The sequence below is a fragment of the Agelaius tricolor genome, unplaced genomic scaffold (genome assembly GCF_023055355.1).
Source record: "Agelaius tricolor isolate 1412-34295 unplaced genomic scaffold, bAgeTri1.0.p SCAF_10, whole genome shotgun sequence".
NCBI classification, from domain to species: domain Eukaryota; kingdom Metazoa; phylum Chordata; class Aves; order Passeriformes; family Icteridae; genus Agelaius; species Agelaius tricolor.
The window spans coordinates 36,387,188-36,395,139 of record NW_027269270.1 but is presented as its reverse complement, the minus strand read 5'-3'; the positions used below and the strand labels follow the sequence as shown (position 1 = coordinate 36,395,139).

Genomic DNA, 7,952 nt, shown 5'->3' with positions numbered 1-7,952 from the left:
TACTGAATTAACGTCAGATATCTAGTAAACAAATCAAACCAAAAAGATGTAATAAAACGAGCAATGATAAAATAACACAATAAAGAAAAAAATCATTATAAGTAGAAACAAAATAAAGTAATAAAAAAGCAAAAAAAGCAAGCTTTATTCCTCGTATTCTGAACAATACTTTAAATCCAGAAACCGCGGAACGGCTACTTCCCGGCCCCCAGTGACAACACCCGGTTCCCCCCCGCGCCACTCCAGGCCCCACACCAGTCGCCAGCTACCCGAGCCGCGCAGGGCGCGGCAGAAAGAACTGGACACAACCGGCTCCCAGATGCTGCCGCAGGCGTCGCGTCCGTGCTCACCAGCGCTCCCCGGATCAGCTGCCACTGGGGTCCCGTCCCGGCGCAGCGCCGCTCCTCAGATCGCGCACCCACAGCTCCCGTCACTCCAGCTCCGCCGCCGAACTGACGCCTGCGGCGCCTCAACGCACGCTATTTATGCCCCAGGGCCGGACCAGCCAGCCAATCACAACCCGAGGCAGCGCCTGCCGGCCCCACCAATCCCAGCCCGCCCATTCCCGCCGCGCTCGGCTCCGCGACCTCCCGCCGCCATTGCAGGGGCCGCGTCCGCCCGCTCCCCGCCGTCTGCCCGTTTCCCTGGACCAGAACCTGATCCCGGTCAGGACCTGAACTGAAGCTCGCTCCCGGCCCGCCCTTCCCGGCCCCAACAGCACCTGCCGAGGCAGCGGCAGCGGGGACACAGTTCCGCCAGCTCCCAAAGCGGCGGTGGCGGGAGCGGCGCCTCAGGCGTACGGGGGAGTGGGGCCAGGCTGAGGGGCCGGGCCGCGACTGAGCGGGCTGAGATTGGCGGGACCGCGCCCGGATTGAAAGGGCGGCTGTGATTGGACAGGGCGGGCGGAGAAAGGCGGGCCGGGATTGGCAGGCTTGGGAGCCGTCAGGCTGCGGCCCGTGGGAGCGTGGGGCGGAGCCTGGGCTGCCCGAAGGGTCCGCGGGCGCCGTGGGTCCCGCTCGCGAGACCCTCTCCCGTCCCCTCATCCGGCCCTCTCTCGTGCCCAGGTCCCGGCGAAAAGACCCCCCGCAGAGCCCCTACCGGAGCGCCCCATCGGCACTCGGGGCAGGGGCGGGGAGGGGGGCGGTGGGGGTGGTGCAGCCCGGGAGTGGTTCCGGGTCGCAAAGGCGGACTCTGCGACAGCAGCGCGGACTAGGGAGCGGCGGCGACTAGCGGCGGCGACATGGTGAGGAGAGGGTTTGGCAGCGGGGAGTGGGGAGGGCGTGCAGAGCCCGCTCCGGGCTCTGGGCGCCTCTTCCCCTGCAGTGCTTCCGCTTCTGCGGGGACTTGGCCTGCCCCGACTAGCCGAGATCAGCACCCTGGCCAAAGTTACGTGCCCGCGTCCCCCCGCCCGCTGCGGGCCCGCTGCTCACCCTCCTTCTCCCCCACAGCGGTCGGATGTTATAGATGATAAAACAATATTGGCTTTCCCATTCATAGATTAGCTTTTTGCATCACAAGTATTTTGATATGGTACAACTTGTACTTACTTTTAACTGCTTTGTATTGTGTAATATGCCAGTTTATGTATGCACTGTGTATTTCATATGAATAGTAGTGTGATAAATACATCGTAGGCTTTAACAGAAAGTTAAAATAGAAACTAAAATACTTCTATGTAACTAACTCAGAGAATGGTGTAAAGCAATTACTGTGTTTCTTGTATCTGCGGATTGGCCCGGCCAAGTGATAAGATAACAGTGACAAAAACAAAGCATAAGCATCCAGGAAGATTTATCAGCTCTGTCGGCGCTATCAGGGAGTGTGAAGCAACAGGATAAAACTACAGGAAAAAATAAAATATTTAGACCTAATTTACAGAATGTTCTGCAGACAAGTCAGAGATTAAAACCAAACAAGAGAGTTCCTGGAACACCAAAAACTCAAAGGAATGTTTGAATAATGTATAAGCTAATGAATATGCGTGTAACCCCAGCAATGTAACCATATATATTGAACGTGATTTTAAGCTACCTCTGTGCTCTGTGGCCGGGTGCCAAAAGCACCCCAGTGCTAGATTATTTTGTCCTTTTATCCTTTATTAAACTTTTAAAAATTTTAAAGAGTGAACTCTGTTTATCACATCAGTGATGCTTAAGCTGATCTGCATCCCAGTGCTTCGGGACCTGCTGGGGGAGGCCATCGAGGTAAGTGTGGGGCTACTGCAGTGGAGGCCAAGTATTTCAACACCACAATAGCATAATCAGCAACATTAATTAATTTTGTGTTCTTCATGCAAGCCTCAGCGTTAAGAACGCTACCAGCCTCTACTAGCATTAATAATATGCATAGTAAGTGTTATTAGTATTAATATTTGGGTAAGAATTGTTAGTGTTAACACTGGTAGTAAGCGTGTTAGCTGGTGTTTACTGTGAAGCTCTGCTCTCCCACAGTATGACAAGATCCTGAAGCTGTCCTCAGGTGCAAAGTTAGGTGAGCACTGCTGTCCTTACCACGATCCCCCGATAGAGCCATGCTCCAGAGATGGGCAGCAATGAATCTGCAGATGCCTTCCCAAGGTGACAGAGCTCGCCCTCTCTCCCGTCTGCAGTCAGGGGATGTGAAGGCAACCATTGCTGTCCTCAGCTTCATCCTCTCCAGTGTAGCCAAGCACAGTATAGACAGTGAGTCTCTGTCAAGTGAGCTGCAGTAGCTAGGACTGCCCGAAGACAGGGGAAACCCTCAGGGTGGCACCATAAGCCAGACCTGATGGGAGGACAGGCTGCCTGCTGTGCTGTCCTCCATCAGCTCCCTCTGTGCCATCAATCCCTGGGGGCTCCTCAGGTGCTTTGGTGAGGTTTGGCAGCTGCAAGTCTGGTGTGAACAGAGGGATTCTTCTCTTGTCTCCCCTCACAAGCAAAGCATGCCAGCCAGTTGTGCTGTTCTACACATGACTGACCCACAAAACTGCAGGAGACTGAAGACTTGTAACAGGTGCATGACAGGTTCAAAAGGAACTTGGGAAAAAACCTCTGTCTTTCTCAGTCCAAAGGGACAGCAGAGCTCACATCTGCTCACAATAATCCTCTGGAGAGTGGAGCAATGTTTGTATGGAAAGATGACTGAGGGTAAAATCAGAGAAAACTAAGTTACATTTGTATCCTAACAGGAGTTACAACGGGACAGAAATTTTAGGGTAAAATACAGATGCTGTTCCCAGGATGGAACTGGGTTGGCATGCTGCACAATGATTCCCCATACAACCATAAGCACCTGCTAAGGAAGGGTGCAGTGGAATGGAGATACCATGACCAGGCTCTGCCAAAATCCTTGGCAGCAACTTGATGGTACTTTGAAGCTGATTAACTGCATAGCAGCTGTGAGAGAGATGTCTTACTGCCAAGCTAGCAACGTGGCAAAATCGCTTTCCTCAGATGAACGTGGTTTATTATAGCCTAATTGTAATATTAATGCACACCTCCATCCCAAAGTTAACTGCCTCCAAATTATGACAACCTTTCAATGGAAATGAGCCCTATACATTTTTTGATTGTATCTTTGAAAGTGAAGTGAGAGGATTTTACACCAGTCAGTAGCAAATATATGCATGAGTAGAGTCACTCAAGCTTCACCTAAATATAAAGAAATACTATAAAAGTAAGCCAAGAATGGAGAAAAAGTTAGTGAAGGCTCCATCATAACTGCTGGGATCAGTCAATGGGCTGAACCTGTCTTCTGCCCCATAGGAACCCCTGTTGGGTTAGAAATGCACTCTGCCTGCTGAATATTTTTATTGGGGACTACAACTTGTCTGTATATTGCTTTGAGTAAGTTTTTGCAGTCAAATACTATCACTGACAGATACCATCACCAACAATTCCTGAACCTTAACCTGTCACAATTTTATAAAGAGCATAGTTCCATAAACTGTTCCATAAAATTCCAAAGTGTGACTCCTTCATGGATGCTAGCAGTTGCCAGCAGCAGGTAACATATTCAAATAAGAAGTCCTACTGAGGGGTCATAAAGTGGAAAGACCTGCTGAGGGGTCTCCATTACATTCTTGGCCTATTTCCGTGAATGTCAGTCAGACTTCCCTCCAGTCCAGCAGGACTGCTCAATGAAGGGTGCCTCTAACAGGATGCCGACAGACTGGTCAGCTTTTCTGGCGCACTGATAGCTGGGCAGCTTGTTTTTCCTGGAATTTCTTGAGCAGCGAAAGTGCTCCATAAGCGCTTCTCAAGTAATATCCTCCTGTGAAGGACAGCAAGGAAAGAACTTCTCAGAATGGTCCCAGTCACAAGTACAGGCACTTTTCTTTGAGATACCTAAATATCCACAGAGAGGCACCCAGCCACACACATAGATATGAGTCCCTGTATTCTATTGCCAAAATATTTACACAAAAAAGTAAAACAGCTATCTTGCTTGCAAAACACTGGAAGGTATGTTCTCAGCTGCTCGGAGAGATGCAGTGGTTGCATGTGCTCCATATTACACAGCAGTGCCCATGGCTGGTTCCTCTCATGCTGAGGAAAGCTGATTCCTTAAATGACTCCTGAGTGCTTACTCCTCCACTCTTGGAACACCAGCTTTATTCTAAACAATCTCCAAACACTGTTTTGGTTTCTTCCCAAGCTTTGGAGGTGGATAAAATAACCATGGCTGTTCAAACAAAGTAAGACAGTCTACCAGTGTTCATCAACTTAAAAGCAAGCACCCTCAATGGCAATAAAGCAACAACTGAGTGTGAGATTTGTACTCTGGAATCATCCCAAAGAATTGCCTTTGTTTTTAAAACAACAACTGATCTGTCACCTTCTTAGCATTCCCCATAACATCCAACTAGTTCAGGAGATGGTGTATACAGTCGTGCATAGTCCACCTTTATTATAGGGGTAGAGAACAAATTAAAGCCACAACAGAGTTGCCAACGTACAAAAGAAGCTGCAGGGTCTCAAGAGTCTCAACAGGAGGTAACAGTCCTCAGCAACCAGAAGAAACAAAAGACATGCTGTCTGCTTTTCTTTTTAAAGTCAACTATTTGGGTGGGAGTGTCCAGGTAAGAGGTAGCACAGTCTCTTCAGAGGTATTCAGATGCATTCTATGCCCACAGTAGTATTTTCTGTATTACTGACAGCATTCCCTCTCAGCCTTTAGCTTTGCAACAACATTAACACATAAAATTCATGCAAGACCCATTAGACAAATTTGACAATACATTACAGTTGAAATGCACAACCCCAAAGCACTAAACATTTTTTTTCTGTACAGTAGAGCTGAGCTAGCGCAAATGACAGGCCCAGCCAATAGACGGCCTTCCTTTGCTGCATTCAAAACAACATGACAATAGTCCAGTAAACCTTTCTGCTTTTCAAACACGTGCATGATCTCCAGCTTCACATCTCAAGTATCTTCCGTGCTAAGATTCCTAACAATGCATTCAAGGATGCTCTGTGCCCCAAGCAAGGTACAGACTAGTGCCAAATTGGAGGAATCATGGCATGAATTCTCTCAGGCATACGGCATGCAAGAGGATATAGCAATTCCAGAAAGCCAAGATATAGCAGGAACAGGAAACCTCCCTTTTGATTGCTCACTAAAGGGGTTTCTGGTATAGAAACCACTGAACTGGACTTCACTGAGCTGCAACACAAAACTGCTCACAGCAGTCAAAGGCAAGAAGTGCACACAGCACCAAGAAGCAGCACCTGGACTTCGGGGAACACAACCTTACCGAGCTCCAGAGGGGATGACGTTTGGGAACAATTCTTGCTGACTGGAAGCAATTCAGGCCACAGAAGCAACAGGAGACTACGAATGCCTGGCGGCAGCACCGCCACAGCTGTGCGATTTGCACTCTGGGCACTGTGGCCCCACAAGGGCAGGACAAGCACGAGGCGGCGGCACCCAGGCAAGGCGTGAGGTCCCGGCTGCGGTACGGCACGTTTGTTACAGCACGAGGCGGCGGCACCCAGGGAAGGCGTGAGGTCCGGGCTGCGGTACGGCACGTTTGTTACAGCACGAGGCGGCGGCACCCAGGGAAGGCGTGAGGTCCGGGCTGCGGTACGGCACGTTTGTTACAGCACGAGGCGGCGGCACCCAGGGAAGGCGTGAGGTCCCGGCTGCGGTACGGCACGTTTGTTACAGCATAAGGCGGCGGCACCGAGCGGAAGAAGCCGCGCCGTGTGGGCGGCGGTCCCGGGGCACTGCGCGTGCGCAGCTGCGGCCGCTCCCTGCACACCGCGGCTCTCCCGAGTCAGCATCACCTCCTGTCAGCCAGCAGGTGGAGACAGCGAGCTGCCCTAGACGCAGCTTCCCTCCCCCCGGCCCGCCGCTGCGCATGCGCAGTAACTCACTGTGCTGCGCGTGCGCCGCTCTCCGAGTCGTCCCTCGTCCCTTTGCTTTTTTGAGTCCTGCCGCCATGTGCACGCATTTTTGCTGGGTGTTTTTATGTTTGAGTAGCTTTATTACTGCTTTTTAATTGTGCATGCACGGCGCTGCAGAGTTCGTGTTCACGGGTGAGATCCTCTGTGCTGCACACGTACAGCCTTCTTATTTTCAGCGTTAACGAGCAGAAGAGCCCAGCCCGTGCTTAGGTTTGGGAGGAGCGCAGCAATGCGCAAGATGGATGTTTCAAACAAGGCAGGTCAGTGCAGTGCAAACAACCTGGCAGGTGAGGGTGGCACAGAACAAAAGACTACTGCACTGCACACACAGTAGCCAAAGTCAGAATTTCCAGTATACTGGAAAAGTATACTCCTTCTCACCCCCAACTCAGGAGGCCAGGATAGACACTTGGAGCACATCCAGCAGAGCACCAAGGAGCTCTGCAGGAGCCAAAGCCCTAAATACTCACGGTGGCACTGAACATCTTTGCATCCTGTCAACCTCACAGCTCTAAACTGGCCTCAGGATGGGATGAGGCACTCAATTCTGCAGCTTGTTCCCATTCACACATGGATCTGTCATCACCGGCATCATTAGGGATATCTAGGCCCACCACTGACGATCAGGTATGCCTATGAATTGCTGGAACCAGCAACAAGCCACAGTTATTCCTCATGTCTTAAAACCCTGGGAACTAGCAGGGCGCGTGCATGTGCGGACAAGACAAAATGCATGTTTGCACAGACACCTGCATGGACACTCGTGCGGTGTGCTAACAAAAATCCGCTTGCATGGACCCACAAGAGCTTGCACAGATAGGTGCGCTCATGGACAGAGATCTCACAGCACAGGTACATAGATGACAACTAACCTGGCTGCTGCCAGGCTCTACCCATCTAAAACTGTGCGGCATCAGGGCTGCAAGGCAGATCTCCTCGGAGAAGGGAGCTGGGTCTGCTGACACCATTCTTCCCAGCTGATGCATTCAGACCCTCTACTCTTCAGCAACTCCCCTGGGTATTCACCCATGTCACTCATTTGCAATGAAGCTCAACAAGGCTGCAGAACATCAAACACACGTATCACTTCAACTGCATTTGTACGTGGAGCTCCTTACATTGCTCACCTTTGTGCAACTCTTTGTTTTGTTACAAAGAGTGAGGGAAAATTTTTTTAAATATCCCTCAAGTCATCAATTTATTAGGGTATCAGAACCCATGCTTGTAACCCTAAATGTATTGAGTGCATATAAAATACTGACTGCTTCACTGTATGACATTTTATTAAGCGGTACCATCTACCTCAGCAAGGATTGAACATTTATTATAAGCTTCAATTCATCTTCTTCATAAATGAGTCAGAAACATCTTCACATATGCCTGGAGCTTCACTTTTCAGATTAATGTCCTGGAGCTGTATTTCAACTAATTACTGAATAATACTTGTAAGTGCTGGCACTGAATGCCTAAAGTTACTAGAATAGGCATAGAAATATGCCATTTCCTTAGCATTCCATTTTCTTTCAAGTCTTACAGATGACAGGCCAACTCGTGTAATGCTAGCAA

General features: G+C 50.0%; 1 long non-coding RNA gene across 1 annotated transcript; it reads right to left on the bottom strand.

Annotated features, from left to right (window-relative positions):
• Positions 1 to 1,478: 1,478 nt before the first annotated feature.
• Positions 1,479 to 6,340, bottom strand: LOC139593983 (uncharacterized). Its single transcript, XR_011680473.1, has 2 exons — positions 5,735 to 6,340; positions 1,479 to 4,251 (listed from the first exon to the last, which is right to left on the bottom strand). It is a non-coding gene; the product is annotated as an uncharacterized lncRNA (long non-coding RNA).
• Between the last annotated feature and the right edge of the window lie 1,612 nt (positions 6,341 to 7,952).